At 39.2% G+C, this 20,894-nt stretch overlaps 1 protein-coding gene across 8 annotated transcripts in view; it reads right to left on the bottom strand.

The window, feature by feature from the left end:
• Positions 1-20,894, bottom strand: part of HS3ST5 (heparan sulfate-glucosamine 3-sulfotransferase 5) — a 192,238-nt gene that overhangs the window by 26,640 nt on the left and 144,704 nt on the right. For 2 of the 8 annotated variants that reach the window (XM_051614135.1, XM_051614133.1), the window contains exons 1-2: positions 6,641-6,811; positions 5,583-5,782 (exon numbers count right to left, since the gene is read on the bottom strand). The exons of 3 other annotated variants lie outside the window; for them this stretch is intronic. The gene's annotated coding sequence lies outside the window, so the exon portion shown is untranslated. Of the gene's footprint in view, positions 1-5,582; positions 5,783-5,978; positions 6,232-6,640; positions 6,812-20,894 lie in introns of those variants that run through there. 3 more of the 8 variants (XM_051614138.1, XM_051614139.1, XM_051614136.1) reach the window with 2 other exon arrangements.

Genomic DNA, 20,894 nt, shown 5'->3' with positions numbered 1-20,894 from the left:
GAAGATATTTAAAATAGATTAATTTTAAAATGAAACCTGATAAGCTATTATGTCTACCTTCTGTGTCCTGTGCTGAGAAATGGGACATATCATTATAGGGATTTTAAAGCATTTAATCTTTAAAAAAAACCAAGTAACTTACACATAAAGGTCTGCATCTTATAAAGTGCCCATATTGGATAATTTAAATGATTAATATAACAAATACAACTTTGAGATACATTGAATTGTCTCTTTTCCTTTGCTTACCATCCTCTGTCTCCTTCAAAAAACTAGTATTCAACCAAATACTACCAGCCATACACCATTCCCAAGGTCACTCTACTATACTCCTTCAAGCCTCCCATTAAAACCCTCCTGTGGTATAAGTATATGAACAAAACAAAATTAATCCTCCCATGCCCTGCAGCCTAAGAGGATTCAAACTCACATATCTCATCTCCCAAGAGAACTGCAACCTCTCCATCTGTGGACTGGTGTCTTTATGTAGGTACATGCATACGCAAATACCCAGAGACAGAGAGATGGACAGAGAGCTCTGTGCTGCCTCCAAGGAAGCTGTTTTATTTTACATTAAATAATTAAGGATCATAGAATCCTGGAATCATTTCACTTGGAAAAGACCTCTAAGATCATTGAGTCCAATTGTTAACCCAGCACTGCCAAGTCCACCACTAAACCATGTCCCTAAGCACCACATGTACATGTGTTTTAAATACCTCCAGGAATGGTGACTCCACCACTTCCCTGAGCAGCCTGTTCCAGTGCCTGACAACCATTTCAGTAAGAAAATTTTCTCAATATCCAAGCTAAATCTCTCCTGGCACAACTCGGGGCAATTTTGTCTTGTTCTATCACTTATTATTCGGGAAAAGGGACAAAACCCCACCTCATTACAACCTCCTTTCAGGTATTTGTAGAGAGGGATGAGGTCTTCCCCCAGCCTCATTTTCACCAGACTAAATAATCCCAGTTCCCTCAGACACTCCGCATAAGACTTGTTCTCCAGACCCTTCACCAGCTTTGTTACCCTTCTCTGGACACACTTCAGCACCTCAATGTCCTTCCTCTAGTGAAGGGCCTAGAACTGAACACCTGATTCAAGGTGCAGCCTCAGCAGTGCTGAGTATGGCGAGATGACCCCTACCCTAGTCCTGCTGACCACATTATTTGTTATCCAGGCCAGGATGCTGCTGGCCTTCTTGGCCACATGGGCACACTGCTGGCTCAAGTTTAGCCAGCTGTTGACCAATACTGGTAGGTCCTTTTCCATTGGCACTTTTCCAGCTACTTTTCCCCAAGCCTGTAGCACTGCATGAGCTTGTTCTGACCCAAGTGCAGGACACAACACTTGGCCTGGTGTCCAACCTCATACAATCATCCATGGCCCATTGATCCAGACTGTCCAGATCCCTCTGCAGTGCCTTTCTACCTTCAGCAGATCAACATTCCCACCAAGGATTCTTTGGGCTACAGAGCAGGACAGAACATGACCATAGGGCAGCAATTAGGACACTCAGCTGGGAAAGAGACCTGTTTTCTGCTCTTTGCTTCAGAGACTGCTTATTACTTAAACCAGTGACTACTCTGAATGAAACATGTAATTAAGCCCTTCCCTCTGCCCTGGCAGGTGAAGTGTGTGAGCCCTCACCTTCCAGGTGACTGGTCAGGTACAGCAGAACGTCTGGATAGACTTAAAGAGAAATGATGGCATGCCACATAGGAGTCCTACCATACAACAAAATTTCAAGTTCCTAAAGCTGAATTCTCAAACAACGCACTGCTCCACTGATTTTTCTAGCTGTGCTGGATCACAGAGGTGCCTTCAGAACATGCCTAAGGCTGGTGTTAAGAGTTACAGGATTAAGCATTACCAACAACTAGGTCACTCAGCTGAGTTATCAGGATTTAAGTCCTTGCTCCAGAATGAATAATTAATCACAAGTCTCTATTCACAGTGTCTGAATGAAAGAATCCATGGATGAAAGAAAGAGCAAGGAAAAATGTGAAACACTATTGTGTCTGCTTCATCAAATACAGAGATAAAACTTTGGCACCTAGCTGTAGGGCAGAATTTTCAGCCAAAAGTATCAAGAAAAGGAGATATATTTCTGGCCAGCAGTAGATGATTTTTTGCCCTTTGTTTCATTCCTGGTTACTTCAGGTGATTTCTTGTGCAGTTCCAAGGCAGAGCACCACACCAGGGACTGAGGAGTCCAAGAGATATTGGTGAAATCCTCTACATGTCAGTGGTTGTCTTCTACATGCCTGAGTAGCTAAGTGTGTCTAACCTACAAACTTTCTCCTGTTTAGTTCTTAAGATGAAATAGGTGTTTCCAAGGTAGGCTGAAATCACTCATATTATTTTCAGTTGTTGTTCCAGAAAAGTGTGAGACAGCACTGGAAATCATGGTATTGACAAAATAAAACCATGTGTGCAAAGAATGTTTCTGTGAGATGAGTAAAATGTTTGGGAAGTAGTTAATGTCAGATTGTTCCTCATTCATACATTTAAAAACAGATTTGCAAAATGCATCCAATTAATAAGTGTTTTGCCTTTCATATTTCTGGATAATTTCTATTACTGTATAATTTAATTGAGGGAATATCTCTGCACATTTTGTACACAACCTAGCAGTAGAATAATTTTATATGTTCTTCTGTCTCCCTCTGTTTGAGTTCTAGTAATAAGTATGAAAGTTTATGGCACAAAATTGAAAGCAACCTGCCTGACAAACCAGGCAGAATACATGAACAGGCTGAATATTACCTTACTTCCCTGATTTGTGACAAGTTACGTCTAGTTTACACAGAAGGTGCTATTATTTTCTGTTTCTTCCCTTAAAAAAAAAAAAAAAATGTAACTGCATTTATGGTTCTCACTTGGCTTGGCAACAAAGAGTTAAAAAAAAAAAAGGGTCAAAAACCTCTCTAAGATAATGAAAAATAAAAAGACAGCCATTTGAACATCTTTCATTTAACTGCTTTCAGTTGATCAGCCCAAATAACCAGACGTCCATTTATAACTCAGTTGCAGCCTTTAATAGAAGGCCAAATTGAATTTGCTGGAGTCTTAAGAATGAACTTTTATTTTAATCAGCTGGAGCCTGAACCTCATCAGCATGAAATCGATAGGAGTTTTCCCACACAATTAGTGTATTTGGAGTTGCACTTTTGATTCGACACATCATTTTCCTGGTTTGGGGCACCTTTTTCTGCCAGTTGCTAGAAGACTGCCAGTTTGCTGTTGTGGTACCTGGTCTGGTTCCCTACACAATTTAGAATGTGATTTCTCCATTAATTTTTGTTCAATTTGAAATAGTTCTTTTGTCATTCTGTTGAGGTGAGGATATCTTGGGGTAAAATATAGAGTCAAGAGAACTGTTTTTCTTTCAGGGAGAGAGGCCAGTAGAGATGAATGAATGGAGAGAAGGAAGCCACCACCGTAGATGGAGCAGTGTTTTTCCTGTCCAGGAGTCAAAGCTGAGAGCTGAGGTAGTATCCAAAGCCTTACGTGCCAATAAAGTAAAAAGCATCTCTCACAAGGCTGTCTCCACACTAAATACCACCCTCCCTTGCAGGCTTTCATTCATTCTTAGAATCCAATGGGCTGTCTGCCACATCATGTTGTCACCTCTAAGTGAGGTGTAGACAATTATTTCCAAATGTGATGGCACAGCTTGATAAGAGCTTATTTTGGCTACAGAGAAGGAGTCTTTGTCAAAGGCCTGGAAAAATATTACATTCTAAGAGGTAGGATGATAGAAATTTTGGTTTAAAGAGCCTGGCTGTAGTTTGTCATCTAATAGAAAAAGTGAGAACATTGTTTTTGAGAGTAGTGGTTATCACACCTTGCATCTGATTCTTCAGGGGGGAAAAACAGGCATTTGCTACCTGTATTTTCCTAAACTCTTTTGTATATTCCTAGCTGAGGATGATGCAAACTCAACAAATAATATATTTGGGTTACTCTTCAGGGATCACTCATTCATTTTCTGCTAGCCTTCACTCAAAAGAGAGACCCTGGTAGGTCTTCTTGCTGTGGCCTCCATCTTTCTGAAGCTCTACTCCAGCAGGACTCCCTATCTACCCTTACCTTGTCCTTTGCTCTTGCTGAATATAATTTATATTGTTAAACAAATATATTACAAGCAAAGATTAATTAATTAATTAATTAATTAAATATTTATATATATATATATTTTAATTTGGTTTGCTCTGCAAGTATTAGACTTGCAAGCTCAGCCTACAAAATTTATCTTCTCTAACACTGGATTTCTCCTCTTTGCCATTTCTTCTTCACCTAACGATTTTCTCAAAAAAGAAACTTCGTCAATATAGCTGCTCTCAGCATGCTGTCCATATTTCCTCAGTAAAAGAAGAAAATTTGATGTCTGGACATATGTAGTCTCGTGGAAAAAAGGTCTTACTTCACTCTCTGACAAGCCTAGTGGTATAGCTAACAGTATTTCCCAGGGGGGATGGCCTTGCTTTAAAAAAAGGGAAGAAGAAAAGGAAAAAAGAATCAATATCGACTCTTGACACATTTTCATTTACATCACTGCATGGCTTTCAGTCTGGGCACAAATCAATAGGCAGCTTTTAACACTGCTCAACTAGTTTGTTCTATGTAAAGGAAGAGAGATTTCCCTCAAGTGGTTTGTTTTTTTCCTTTGGGCATCAGGAAGACTCTCCACCATTAACAGTGTGTGATTCTTTGAAATGAAGTTGAGTTTATTTGACTGCTCTTTCTGTGACTGATCAGAAGAGCTTGAACTGTAATATTAATCACACAGCGTTTTCTTCATCACCACTTACAGTCAATTGACTTTGTACTTAGTGAAAGCATCTCAAGCAGCCAAGTCAGTGTACCAGAGGGCAAGAAGTCAATAGGAAGAAGAAAGGTTTAGTTTCAAAACACACAGTACACAGCCTGTGGAGCTGCTGCCACATACACACCGTGCACGTTATCACATTATAGGTGCACTGCTATTACATATTTTTCTTTGCATAATGAAGGCATCTGCATCACCTCAGTTGTTTTTGTTTAATAAGCCTCCTCAGTCAACTGCAGCTTTTTCTTCAATCTCAGGTTTACATGGGAGATGTAGGGACCAGGTAGTTTCTCTGAATTGCACTGGGCTCAATAACTATTTAGTTTCAATTCAGTTCTCTCCAGATTTCAGCAGAGAACTGACCCATGAAGCAGGCACTTTCTGTTTCAGATATACTGGTGACTGTTACTCAGATGCCAGGCATATGTCATGCTAATAATACTACCCATATGCTTAACAAATGCCAGTTTGCCTAAGATACTATTACTACCATTTTAATAGTCACTTGCATACAGTTGGTCTTCTAAGACCATGCCTTTGTCATACAATGATTTTTGAATATAAAAAGCAGCAGTATAGATGCCCAAAGGCACAACATTAACAGTTCTTTTTTTTTTTTTCCTAGTCTCAACACTTCACATTAGATAATTTTTATCTCATGGAGCTTACACAGAAGCTTTCACACTAAAGAAGTTCATGCAACATTGAAAACAAAAGCCTAGAGGATTGACTTATTGCATGCAATACCTTAGAAATGTTCTTTGCTGGAGGCAGACTCTGTGTGAAGTCCAACACACCATAAAATGGGCAATCACCTCTTTTTCAATGGCACATTTTAGGCATGCATGACCAGATTCTTCCCACTTGTATAAAGCAGCTTGTTGACTGCCTTCATTGCTTTCCTGGGGATTCTCCATAAATAAAGTGGATTCCTCAGTGGTGCAGAACTGATGGAACACCGAGAACACTGTTGAGTCTCCCTCTATGGTCTTTTCTGTATTAGATCTCTAATTATCTACATACATATATCCATGTAATAATAAAATAATGTATGGTAAATGAATACATGCTCAGAGTAAACAAGTTTGCTACCACGTTGTAAAGAAAGTGTTGGTTTCTTTTCTTGAATTAATGAAGTCTTACCTGAGACTCTGTTTTCAGTGGATAAAATCAGCATTATTTGGATGAAACACACTGAGCATATTTTACTTGAGACAGATTTTTGTGGTTATTAATCTTTCAAAATTTCCATAGACTGGCCCGAACTGTATGAAACAGCTGTCAATCTCAGGCCATGCAAATCAATTTTTATTTAACCATCCAAGTTTTCTTGACATTTGCCTCCTATGAGTCTAGAGTTACAGGACAACATGTGTTTCCCAGTGGAAAAGAACAGCTGTAACAAGAAAAAAGAAGGTCTTTCAAGGACACTCATAGAGTGAGTCAAGACTTTCTTTAAATCTGTATTCTTACTCTGTTAGGGAGATTCAAACCAGGTTATATCAAATCAGTGAAGAAAAAAGTGAAATTAACTTCCTGTTCACTGCATCCAGACATTAATCTGGAAATCAATCTGGCATTCTATCAGTTTTGCCCAGTTCTTTAGCCCTCAATTTCTGATGCAAATACAGCATACACTTGTTCGCAACTTTGTCCCCTGACATTTGCAAAATAGTAGGCAAAACTCAAATTAATTGCTTAATTAGGAAGCGTAAAATCATATTTCCTGTGGAACGGATCCATTTCAATATGACTTGTACACCACGTACCAGTACCAGACACACAAGGCTTGTACCACTACTCACCAAAAAGCCTGTTAAATGCCAAGTCCATAAGCACACTCCAGCTGTTCTATACTGCTCCACCAACAGGAGTTGGGGTAAAGTACTCCCATCCAGGGTGATGGGCTATCACCCAGGGGTACGAGAGTGGGCAGTACACAGACACTGAGGCCAGGACTATGTGGCAGTGGGACAGTGAGGGATGAGGGCAGGACTGCTGAGCAGTTCGCTCTGCCCCTATCAGGTGACAAACAGCAGGCACACCAGAAAGGTTGCACTTGCTCCGCCCAGCTCCCTCCTAACCCCTTCTGACATTCACCCTCTCCTTAGCTGCAAAATATGAGCAGTACATTCATTCCCAAATTTATAGCAGATATAAAATTTCACACTCACTGAAAGAATACTTGCAGCTCCTGTGATTTCTTTTATAGATATCTGGCAGAATGTACTTCCAAAATTCTGAATACTTTTTATAACAAGTAACAAATGGGTATTACATAGTTGTTAGTAAAAACATAATAAAATCTGAGGTCAAGACGCACAGTTACCCAAGTACTTTTAAATTTGGCTTTCCTCTCAGTTAAATAAGCTCACTGATCTTATTACTGAGAAATGGACCATTATTGAAGATCTGTCACAGGGACCTCACTATTATAAGTTCTCCATTTTATAGAGGCATAAGTGGGAAGGGGAGGAAGCTGAAGCATCTTGTCTGAGATCATCCATCAGACCAATGACCAGTAGATCACAGGGCCAGTCACACATCATTTTCCACTGGATCAGTGAGCAGATTCTACTAACTGCAGCTGAAAGATAACAAGGGAAGGCAGAGGGAAGTGACAGGTGAGTGGAGCTGGGTGTACAGGACAGGGAGACACTGGAGAGATGTCTTTTTGAAGCATGCATCTCTACTGGATTAAGGACAGCACGATGGACTGTATTTCAGCTCTGGCTGTTCTAGTTTAGCAGTGTAGTCTAGCAGAGATAATATTAGGCAAGGTTTCAGTGGCCTTGGGGTGAAAATAAATTGTTCTAAACCTTCTGAAACAGAGTCTAACACTCTCTCTCAGAGACCACACCACTGAAGTGCAGCATACGTTTAAGTGGACAGTCAGAGTTCAAACATATGCAGTCATGCTGGTATTGCACAAAGGACTCAATTTGGAATGAAAAAGAACATGAGGATAGGCCATGGGAATTTTTCACCATCTGTGACAATAATTCAGAAAAGGCCTGGCACACAATCTGTAAAAGATTATTCTCTCTTGGGGTTGCAATTCCAGGGTTTACTTCCAGGACTCAAGTATTATATTATTTTTAATGCTGTACAATCACACACAGAGGCAGATGATTTCTGTGCATGGCACAACTCTTGGAATTAGTTGCCATTTAGTTTAAAACATTTGACGCAGTATATTTGGCACAATACTTGCAAATGACCAGACCCAGTGTTGTACTTAGGCTAATTTCCAATACAATGCTCCACTATAGATTGTCTGGTTCTTTCACAGCATGTTTTCTGAAAGATTAAAGACTGATATAACACAAAAAAATAATTTACATCAGTTGGTTTTCTTAGTAATTTGGGGTTTTTTTACACCTGTTTACATGCACAAAAATTGAATAATTTTTAAGTAAAGAATCTGTAAATGAATTGATATTATCAAGATTGATTACATTGTTGAAAATCCTAGAAATTGCTGCTAGGAAGGAATGTTAGCAGAGTAAGTCAGGCTGACAACTTGCCTACATAGTGGTTCCCTTTCAGTGGTCAGGGTAGAGCTGTGCTGTGGGCAGGTTGGAAAGGTCAGCCCCAGCAGCTGCCAGCACCCCAAACAGTGTCCAAACTGCCCAACAAAACCTACCTCTGATACCTCCTGGTCCCTGAGGCCATCGCCCCTTCACAGGTACAATGCCTGATGGAGTGCTCAATCTGCTGCCTTGGGGCATGCAGGGTAAGACCCTGTTTTCAGGACTATTATTTCCCCTTATACTGAATCTGAACAAGTTATTCCTAGCAATTTCCAATGAACTCCAAAGTCTACTGTTTTTTTTTCTCTCTACTCCTTCTGTCTCTCCCTGTAATGGAATGGTACAAAATTAATATGAAACAACACAGTGAAATATAATCAAAGTGTACACTTGTAGAAGAACCTTCTTAATGGGGAAGATAGTCCTTAACCATCTCAGTCAGTGATTCGGTTCTGCTTTAAAATTCTGATGTCAAAGGTATTTAATCCTATTCAGTTAATGTCCTCAATCGTTTCTCTTGACAGCAAGCTCCATTGGCTAATCATTTATTCCTGAGTCAGTTGGGGTTTGCAACACACTGATTATTAATCAGATCAGGTTTTGCATTTATTAATGGTGAAATACAACTGAAAAAAATCTCTCCGTCTCAACCAGTCTGATCTCAGTACAAATGTGAATGTAGTTTGAACTGAGACCTCCACAGAGCTGAACACTTCTGGCCTCAGTGGGAATGTCAGAGAACCGAGAACAAAACCCTGCTCCATGACATGTGCTCTGGTTTGGCATTGTCTGAAGTTCAGAAATACAACAACTTCAATCCTGCAACTGTAGAATCCAAAGGCAATAAAGATGCAGCTAGAATAAAAGTATTTGGGGAGCATCTTCTTTTTCCTTTCTTTAATATTATTAAACAAATCTCATCTTTCAAAGTTTTGCAGTTGGCTACATTATCTTATATAGGTGTTAGAAAGAGGAATATTTTGTGTGAAGCCACAGACACTTTAAGGCTTAGGCAATTTTGGGTATTTGGCACTTGTACTGGCCTGAGTGTCTGGTTGCTGTCACAGATGTCTGTCACTTGTTTCTCTCCAGCCAGGCTGGCATGTCACCCTTTTGCAGCACTATGCTACAGCTCCTCCCCTGCTTTATGGCCCCATGTTTCAGGCCTCAAACACCACCAACCTGCCTTTGACACACAGTGTCCTGGACCAGGAGAAAGGTTGTCATCCTTTGCTGCTCAGAAGTGCAAGCTCACAGAAGCCTAGCAGCAGGCTTGCTACTCAGCGACATCTCGCTTTCCACCTGTGAGCAGTGTGCCCTATGATGAGACTCCTTGTTGCTTTGTGCATGGAAAAGGCAGGCAGGAGAGATCTGTGTTTGAAAAGCCAGAATGTCAGTGAGTCCCTGCTGTGCTTGCCTTGCAGCCCACCTTAAAGGCAATTGGAACAGCCAGGCTCACATGTGCCAATGCAGACTGTAGTTCATAGCTTTTAACATTCAGAAGACAGATTACTAGGAAAAATGTTTCAATAAACTAGTTTGCAGTGTGAGAATGAGAATAGGCATTTATAATGGGTCAAATTCCCAGAGTTTTTTCTCTATTAAGAGTTAGGTGATCACAAAGGAGTTCAAATATGTTAATGCATATGTAAATAAATATTTGTATCTATTATCTACTGTTGGTGATCCTGCTCTAGCAGAGGTTTCAACTAGATGATCTTCAGAGGTCCCTTCCAACCCCAATGGCTCAGTGACTCTCTGCTTGGAAAATTGTATCTGCTTCTATTGAATTCTGAAGATACCTCATTCCTACTTCACAATAAAATCTTTTGTAACAGTTTATTTTAACCTGGATATTTAATAACATTTTTAGCAGGTTGCAGTATTTGGGAATATAAGAAAAATGCTCCTACATTTAGTTTTAACTGAATAGCTCTGCTGAATTCCTGCTAAAAGATTTCAACCTGTGCTATTTTCCTCTTCATCTCTCATGTAATTTCAAATAGCACATCTTTAAAAAGATATATCTTACTAGAAAATAATGTAGCAGAGCTTTCGCTTCTGGTAACACAATGACAAGAGGAATTCTGTTTTCTCCTATCAGTCTTCAGGTTCACACATACTGCTCACTTTTTTTTCTTCTGCCTTCTTCTTGTAATTATTTTCCCCTGTACTTCCTGATATGGCATGTGCTTACACTAATTGAACATTTAAATCACAGTGAAAAATTTGTAGGCTCTATCTGTAAAAATTGCCAAATGTTACTAGCTGAAATGACAAAAAGTTGTGCAGACAAGGGAGATAAAAAAGTGTTTTAATAAATGGATGTGGAAATCTTGTTCTGATCTGTTAGTATTGTGACCATTTGGATGGAACAGATTAATAGTATTTGGGTAAGACATAGTTGGAGATAAGGTCTTTTAATAAATTCTGTTGAAAAAAGATATTTGTGAAGGTACAGCTCCATTTAAATCATACCTGCTGCCCTTACAAGCATAAAACTTCTGTTGCTCTCAGTAAGGACTGCTGTTTTTTTTTTTCTCTCTCTATCCCATCTTCATCTTTTTACTCTGCATCTGATAATATTCAGTGATTTTTCTTTTTCTTTTTTAATAAAGCCTCATTTCCTAGCTTCATGTGATTAAAGAGGAGAAAGAGAATAAAAGGCACCTGGTCAATGTATCAGCAGCCAATTAACCAGCTTTAATGGCCATGGAGAATAGCTGGCAAAGATTATTGAAGTGTTGTCCAAAATCTAGAGCTCAAGCTTGAAAGAAAGCCAATGTTTTTCAATAACTTCTAGCAATATCTTGATTTGTGGTACCTCAGTAGATACTCTGGCTGATCATGCTGAGTCCAAGTAAATCCAATGTCAGAAGGCAGCTATTCAGCTGGGCGTGAGAACACTGTAAAGCCTCTTCCTTGGTCCTGGTGTCCAAGGGTGCACAACCACCAGGACAGGGGAGACGACAGAGCAGACTGTTGGGAGGGATTCCGCAAGAGAGAAACTTGCAGAGCACTGGGGCCATGAAGATGCTGAGCAATAGCTCTTTAGCCTTTGTGTAACTTCAGTCGAGCTTGATGTCCTTGGCCTAGTTATTATATCTTTTGGGGATGACTCAGGGAAATAAAAGTTCCCTTTTAGTTTTCTGTTGAAAGATCTGCAGTTTTCAATAAATAAATTGCTAACAACATCTGACATCATCAGCTTGTTAATGGAAGTTATATCCTCTGGCACCAGTGTTATCTTTGACCATTATATCCTCTGGCTGGAAAAGGAAGTACAGCACTGTGTAAAATAAGATAAAAAGGGGAATAACAGAACAGGATGGACATTAGCAGAGAAGGATGGTCATTGAATTTAAGACACTTCGTTAGGACTCAGGGCATCCAAGTCCAGTTTCCCTTTCATCTAATGATTATCAAGTGATTGGGGAAGTGATTAAGAGTATCTGTGCCTCAGCACCACATCCTAAAATATTTTTTTTTCCATCTCATCTAATTAGATTCAAACTGTTCAAGTTAGGGACTTTCTCTGGCTACGTACAGTGATTAACATACTGCATTGAGTGGATTGCTGTGCTTGTTTTAGCTGGGATAAAGTAGTAACAAATTAAATAGTGATATATATACCTTCAATAAAATTAACCTTTAATAATGGTCACCCATACCTTTAAATAATGCTTAACATAAAACTATGTTGTCACAATATGCATAAATTATATATCATATGAAATATGGTCATAGGTGTGTATATTATACTGATACATTTTTCTGCACTGAATTAATTACATATTATTCAGATGTATAAATTTGTACATCAAGTTAAGATATGAAACAGTATATATTACATATAATCTCTTTTTTTCTGGCTCAAGATTCAGAGAGCTAGCTGCTTAGCAATGTTGCTTCTAATTTTATGACGGTGTCAATTTATATCACTCCAGAATATAAGCCAAGGTAGTTAACTGCATATTGTAAATACTACTAATGTTATTTTCTTTTATATGGGTTGGCTTGTACTGCATTTGACCTTTAATATTTATTAATCTAGTTAAAAAAACTTAATGTAAAAAGATAGCGCTGGACATAAAATAATATGTTTCTCCTTTTTGTTAAATAAGGCTTTGACTTACATAAAATTACGTTAATTTGCTCTCCTGTGTAAATAAACCCACAATAGTTTCGATGAAGGTATTGCAAAAACTCCACATTGAACTTTGTGCAGTTATTTGGTGAAAGAATAGAAGTGATTTTCTGCCCTGTAAAAGCAACTTCTGTTACTTCCAGCTACTTCTGGAAAAGACTGGGTAGCGGTATGGATTTGATTAGCTCATCTCTCTTTTTTTTTTTTTTACTCAGGGACAGGGAAAATAATGAATGACTAATCACTTCAGGTTACTGTTTTGCACTGAGACTATTACAGAACCAATTAAAAAAGTCATACAGAAATCTATATAGATGTGATTAGGTTATAATGCTAATACAAGGAATTGTGTATTGATAATTATTCTGCAGTACAGATAGTTCCATCAAAGACTAATCAGAAGACATATCAAATGCCTAAGAATCACAATTGTATCTGAATCCCTTCTAAATGTCATTTCAAAAACTGCAGATATATTGTGAATTCTTAAACAATTGAGGGGAAAAATTACCCTGGGTTCTTTCCTTCCTTGCCTTGCACAACATTGCCTTGCAGTTTATAGAGCTCACTTTGCACAATGATCCTGCATTAATCATAGCTGGGGTTTAATTCAAAGCAGCTTTGGGGCTTCTCTGAATTCCTGGTAATAGTTTTGTAGAGACTACCCCCAGACTGCTGACTACAACATCACAGCACAGATTACAACTCTGCATCAGGAGCTGCTGAATTAGACTCAGAGGTCAGCAATAATAACACACTTGCAGCAGCTCAGGTACAGGAAAGAAATACGACAGACAGTAAACTGAGGTAGAGCAGAGCTTTCCTTTGTGTGCTATTTGTAAGAATGGGGAGAGAGCTGGAACAAACTTTTTTATATTGTTATTTTAAAATATGTTCACTGTGTTAACATCATATTTTGAAATGCAGAAGAAAAGTGCTCGTCATGTATGCAACTCCTCCTGACCTCCTTCACTGTATATCTTTCTCCCTTCCCTCATCACCTCTCTCTTCTGAGAGTCGTCTCTTCTGCAGCTGTGCTCAGAATAGGTCCTGTATCTCCCTGCCAGCAACTGGCATCTTATCTCTAAACATATGACTCAGTACACTGGCTCCTTCTCTTTTTCATTATTTATACCATGTGCCCTACACAAAGTCGTGTTACTCAATTCTGAAAACCTGGGTGCAATTCTATTCACATCAAAGCCACCAATTTGTCAGCTTCTCCATCACCTAAAAACTCTATATTTACTGCCCGACCTCCCTGAGCATATCTGCTACTTTCCTGCCTTATGCCACATAAAAAACCCCAACACTTCTACTTGCAGGGAATTGACTGATTTGATATATAAATTGTCTCTTGTCTTCCCTTTTTCAGTGTTTGCTGATGATTTAGTTGTCTTCTCTTAGTGTGTTTGCTCCTCAGGGCAGAAACACTGCTCAGAAAGTGCTTAGCATGCATGGAGGTGTGCTTAAGTAATAATTACTAACTCCATTGTGCACCTAACTGCACAAACCACTACTTAGAGCTCCTGCTTTATTCCAAAATGCATTTCTGTATCTGTGTTCGAAATGTTTCAAATAACAACACCTTTTTTCCCCCTCCTCCCCCAGGAAGTGATGAAATGCATGTGAACTTCTCAAAACTACTAATTCAGATCCACTTTTCCAACTATGTAAAGAAAATTTTAAGAGCTTCTCAACAGCAGCCAAGCCCCTGTGAGCTCAGCAATGTTACCACGTCCTGCTTCTTCAAGCATTCAACTGAAAATCCATTTCTGTAGGAGTACAAGCTGCAGTCTCAATGGCTTCTGAAAGTGGTATGAGTTGCAGCATGAAATACAGTAGAAAACTAATAAACTTGGAAAACTGCAGTCTTATATTTTCCTCAGGTCACCTAAAAAGATAAACTCTAAATATAATTAAGCCTCGATTTGACCTGTTTCATGGACTTTGTCTTTTAGTAATTTTTTAAAATCTAAATTACTATTTAGCATTTATGCAAGTCGGTGTGATTTAAGATGCTGAATGATAGATGAGTTCAACAGAGTCCTCAGCTGAAGGACAAGTATTTTAGTGAATGTGAGACCTGACCCAAAGGCTGTTTCCAGCAGTTTGTCATTTAGTACAGGGAAGGTTAGGTAGGTTACAGTGATATATGATCTTTCATGCTCTGAACCTAACAGCACAGTTGAACTGCTCCTATGACTTTCATTAACTGTATGCAGTTTTCTTCTTATATAGAGTGAGCTGGAAACGTGGTGACCTTTCTACCCATGACTGAAAGTGAAAACTTATTATAAGCTTGGTCAGTCCATCAAAACTCTGTGCTCAGTCCTTGTAAGCCTGAATGTAAATTTCTGCTGAATTTATTTTGCACTCATTCATGTACCAATGGGGAGAGGGGAAATCTTGGCGAAGGCTCCACGTGGAGCCCTGCCAGCAGGCTGCATTAAGCAGTCACCCTGGTGTGGGAGCAGCCTGGGGACCACTGGTGAAATACAGCACCTGCAAGTGTTCTGCAAATGGCATGGGGCTATGGAGGGGGTGGAGAAAGAATGTAAATGGGCAAAAAATGATGAAAAATGGCTAAGAGCCATGAGTAAGCAAGACATATGGACAAGCTTTTCTGCTTAAGGGGACAAGTTAGTGGAACAATTCTTCTCTTCCTTTCATGTGTACATAAGAATTAGAGCTCTTAAAATTTCAAACTGTGAGAAACAGGCATTTTTCTAAACAAACAGTATTTTGAAGAATGCTGCTCTGTTTCGCATTGTTGCCATTTTCCCTCTCAACATTTTCCACAGAAGACTGACAAAGAAAAAGAAAAAAAAAAAGGAAGGAAGAAAGAAAATCTGCAAGATGCTTATTTTTCTCTAGCCAGCTGGACAGATACCAGCAAAAACAAACAAATAATCATTTCAAGAGGCAGTTCATAATGTAGTTTATAATTACAAACATTTTCATCAATAACATCCCTGTTTTGTACTGAAAGTCTTTTCAGGTGAAAATTTTCCTGCAAACTCTAAATATAATATTGAAAGCCTGATTCTGCCTGCAAGCTGGTGAAGCGATTTTTGATGAACTCCAGTCACCTTGCATAAAAATAAACTGATTGGAGAGCTGGGAGTTTGCTGTGTGCTTCTACATCTGCTTTGGGGTTAGCATAGGAAACTTTCTCCATAGTGATAAACATTTATGAAAAGTCTTCCAATGTACAAGTCAAATAAAAATTCAGGTTTGTATGGATATGAGTGAGGAAGGAAGTAAAGTTGAACTAATAATTTTTAAAATATCCCCCCTGATAAGAGCTGACAAGAGAGTCCATAAGGAAGACATAAGGCTTCTCATACCCCTACCAACGATAACATCCTCACCAAGGCAAGGCTGAGTAGTATGCCAGAAACAAGTGGTGGGAGGAGATCCCTTTCCCTCATGCATGGACACACAGGCAGTTCACCAGTGAGCACACCGTCTCTGGTATGCTCATCATGGTCAGGTATCACCACCAACACAGAGGTGTGTGGTGGAGATCTGGCGGGCATCTACAGGGCAAGCCATGGCAGCAAGAGCAGGATTCAGGCACAATGTTGAGGAATATGTTTCAGCTTGCAGCCTGTTCTTCAAACTCTTCCCATTCCATGACATTAATTTGATAATGGAAGAGTGTTTAGAATCCTTTTAGTCCTTGGTAACCTTTTTCCCATAATGATTTTATTAAAGTGACTCACATAAGCTGGGCTTGCTTCTTAGTGCTGCGAGGGTGATTGTCACTGGTTGCATATGACCTTGCTGCACGCAATCTTTCCTCTGCTCTTAAGACACTGACTCTGTGCCAAGCACAGGATAAGCCAAGTGCAGGCGCCTCAGCTTCTGTAGCTTTGGAAAGCAACTATTCCTCAACGCCTTCCACCCCCTCACAGCAGACATCTGCATTTCTTCTATATATAGACCAAAAAGAAGAGCTCAAAGGAAGGAAGAGCCCCAGCACAGGGAGCAGGTGATGGAACTCATGCTTGGAAGCTCCTTTTTGTGTCACTGACTACTTCTGATGTCTGCAGGGAGTTCTTGACTGGCTGCTCTTTCCTAGTGGCAGCAGGGACCACAGCGGCTCTGACTGTACCTCTCATTTCCCAAGAAGTTGACATTTGTAGCCAGCAGTGGCTTGAAGGGTATTGCTTTTCACTTGCCTTGCATCAAGGTAGAGATAGTGGTTTACTGTTGTTTTTCTTTTGTTTTGTTTTTAATTTAAGGTTAAAGTGCATTAGACAGCACAATTACTAGCTTCCTTTCCTGGCTCTTTTAACTATGTTGTTGTTACTTGGAGTATAAGATGCCTTACTTATAAAGTGGGATATTATTATTATTATTATTATTATTATTATTATTATTATTATTATTATTATTATTATTATTTTCATACAAGGCAAGCCTAGGTCCTATAAAGACTGCAGCATGAGAATTTCCATGAAAAAAACCCACATCCAATTCCCTGCCTACAGGACCAGAATCTTACATGAGAAATGACAACCTGTAGCTGTGGTTATCTGCCTTGCTTGATGCAATGTGCCTTTCAGGATGGGGGGAGCCTGCCTGCAGCGCTCAGTGCAGCAAAGTGTGGGAGCCCTCCTGCTCTTCCTGCTGTGCAGAAGGCTGTGGTGCTGCAGGGTGGTGATGGGGATCCATTCCAGCTCTGCAGCACCCTTCTGGGAGGTCCAAGGCCCTTTGTTAAGGGAAAAGCAATTACTCTCGTGGAAATCTGGAATATAACAGGGATGCTGCTTCTTTGATTTCATGCAAAAAGATGTTGTGTAAAGAATTCAAGGGCCATGGTCTTACAAGTCTATCCAAGGAAGGTTTAAAAATTAACACTTGATTGACAAGGCACTCCTTTCAGAATAATACCAGTAACCCAAACCAGGGAAACCCACTTTTGAAGTCTCTGGAAACTAAAAACTATCTCTGTTTTACTTCATCACTTTTAACATTTAAGAATCTTCTGAATTTCCTCAACCAATTTCTGACATTTTTCTTATTTGTATGATATGTGTATTATTTTTAACCTGAATATTTGGGACAGCTATGCTGAGAAAATTCTAAGTAACAGAACAACATCATGAGATTACAATGGCCTTCAGGAAATAGCAAATCTACAAGGCTTTAAATAATGCATGAAACTTTCTGTTTCAAATTGCCTTTTACAGCTGACTGATAAGACAGACAATTCAGGGCTTTAAACTACTAAAAATTTTTCAAAAATGGAGAACTACTGCTACTGGAGAATTTTTTTTCCTTTATTTTTTTTTCCCTCCAGCAAGTTAAAGTGATTCAGTGTTTGCCATAACAAAACATGTTTCCTGCTAGACATAAGGAAAAAAATATTTCTGAATTTATCCAGGTAATGAATCCAGCAAATTATATTGCAGTGAGAGCATGTGTTACCTTGTTGTGTGCATACACAAAATGACACATCTGCATCAGCATCAGTCCTGTCGAGGTACATTCGCTCGTGACACCTGAGACTGAAGCCTGGTGCGTCCAGCCTGCCCCATGGCACACATTCCTGCAGAGCATCGTGGCTGCCCCAGGCGTTGCCCAGGCAGTCTATTGCAGATGGCTGCGCTGAGCGCTGCAGGAAGGGATATGGTTGTGGTGCTGTAGCACAGACCAGTAATGTCTTGTGAGGAAACACATTGCCCAGATTGGGGCAAGGGACCTGGTCTTTTTTTCCACCAGAAGCATGTCTCTCCTCCTGCTTGGTAGTGTGGGTTTTCACAATAAGTGGCTCATGAAGGTGGTGGGGAATGAGAGCCAGAGAGGTGTACAGTGGGATCCAGAGGACCTGAAGGAAGCCCTCAACAGCTCAGGGAAACTGCTGGTAAAGGTAAAGCTACTCAAAGCCCCAAGGCTGGCCTGATGCCAACACCTGTGTTTACAAAAGAGTTTTCAGCTTTCCAGCACAGCTGTTTTCCAGAGTGCCAACCCTGAGGCAAACCTCTCCTCTCTACAGAGTTGGATACCCTGTCTAGAGGGATTTCTCCTGTAGGTCCTATCTGTGCCTGGCCAACTTATTTGTTAATGCTCACTTGTGGAAGGGGCTGACAATAATTAGCTCCCTTTGAACTCCGTATGAATACAAATAATTCAGCATCACAAGCCTGAAATGATTTTGAGTGAAATCCTGGCATCAGTCAGGCAATGAGATGAAAGGGTTGTTATTTGGTCTTTCTTCCAACAGATGCATGATTTTATGACCTGTACATGACCCTTCTCTTCTCTCACCTCTTCAGGCATGTACTCTGCTCCACTAGAAAGGAAGGACTGAAAGGTGGGGTAGATATTGCTGACCTCAGTAAAATGTTCCTGATGTTTCTTAGTGCTAGAGCATTTTTTGTGGCTTCAAACTTTCTCAGGTTTTGCAGACAGTGGCTTGAGTTTTCTATGTCTGGTGTCAGTTTCAAGCAAATTTTGGACTAATTTCATAGTCAAAATTATTCAGCTGTTTCAGAGAAGAAGAAAAGAACCAGTAATGAACTATGTTTTTTTATAAAAAATAAACTGAAAAAATTCACAAGGAATTTTTGATGGAGAGAGCAGAGAAAGGGGCGGACGTTTAAAAGGCAGCAAGGAGAGTAGCTGAGTGAGTATTAAAGAAATAAGCATGCACAGAGGCAGATGATAGGATCTGAATTGAGAGTGAGGATGCTCATAAAATGAAAATTAACCATGTTGCCATTTTCAGACTGTAGTATATGTCTAGGAGTTATTTCGTGCAGTCTTTTATCAAATTTGTGCAAGGTGACTTGCAGCCACAAAGGGGTAGGCAAGCAGGCAGTGTTGTCTCATTGTAATCTCTTCCTGGTTACATTGGAGTGAACATTAAAGAATTGTTTCTTTTACTTGTAAAACATGTCTCTAAATCTGTTCACTTTATCAAGTCTGTTGAAGTGGAAATGATTACCTACTTCTGAAAAAAAAAAAAAGTCATTATAGTTGTGCAAACCATTCATTTGGTTTCAGAATGACTTCACATATCCTGGGGAGAACTCCAAATAAGCAGACCACTCCCAGCCTCCAAACCATGAACTGACTTTCTAGTATTAAGGTTGGAAAAATAGGGAACAATCATATGGAAGATTGAAATATTCTGTTTAAAAAGTGTTAAAGAGAAATTGTGGATATATATATTTTTTTTCCTGACTGGAAAAAACTTACTTTATTTTTAAAATTATTTGCAATTACCCCAAATATTAAGCACAGAATTTTCACCAGAAACCTTTTACCCAGTTTTACTCCACAATGTAATTTTGCTAACTTTCAAAAGCAGTTTTATAGAGAAATGTATTTATTTTTTTTTCTCTTTTTTTCTTTTACTATTCTATTTTATGTGACCAACAAACTAAGATGTTTGCACTTGCATGGGTAGCGGAAGCTGAGTCCCTTCCCTCAACACAGAGTGAACTCCCTTTGTTTATCTCCATTGTATTTTACTGGCATTGGAGTATTTTTCTGAGTTCTTAGCAAAAAATTGTATCTTTTAGCATGAAGCAAACTCCTGTTTTTAATCCCTCATGGCATTGAACAAAGTAATTTTCCTTCAGTGTTCACTTTCTGAGAAGGAAAATTATCTGAATATTTGCTTTTAAGGAAAAGCATTTTAAAAGAATGAAGGTTATCTGAAAGGGTATCTGAAAGGATTGCTGTGAAAGCAACTGTAAAAACACCTGTGAAAGCAGAGAATGAATTGGATATTGTTAACTATGTTGTTAATGTGCTCCATAGTCATGGGCAGCACACACACACACCTATAGTTAGAAGAAACTGTTCTTCCTTCACCTTCACTGTTGCTGTGTTAGTCAGTCATCCTTAAATTATAAATGTGCTTTTCTTGTGTAAAGCAAGTAGCGAGAACACTTTCAGGATTTCTACACATATGATGCTATGTTTAAGGGATTAGAAAAAAAACAGGGGCATAGGAATTGCCAAGGTAGATTAAATCAGAGGTCTTTGTAATTCATTACCTGCAAGAAAACCACCAGTATTAGATAATTACAATCTTTATGTAACTTTTCCTCCATGGAAAGTTGAAGTCTGAGATCTAGCTTGTGAAACAAATTGAATCAAGAGAATTGTGACCTCTTCCCTTGAAATGACAATAAACAGTATTCTTTGGGGGGATGTTACGATGAAATAATTACATATTTAAAAGTGTCAGTATCTAGCTGCTTGAAAGACAGTTTTCATTATTTAATCAAAACCTCACACACATCATGCTACATACTACCAAGAAAGTGAGAGCTCTTTTTTGACATATAGTATGTTAGTTGTTTTTCATAGTTTACATGGAAGCAAATTCAAAATATGTCCTGATCTACCAGGAAA

The sequence above is a fragment of the Apus apus genome, chromosome 3, assembly GCF_020740795.1.
Source record: "Apus apus isolate bApuApu2 chromosome 3, bApuApu2.pri.cur, whole genome shotgun sequence".
NCBI lineage: Eukaryota > Metazoa > Chordata > Aves > Apodiformes > Apodidae > Apus > Apus apus.
The sequence above is the reverse complement of the archived record's forward strand: the minus strand, read 5'-3'. Positions and strand labels throughout refer to the sequence as shown.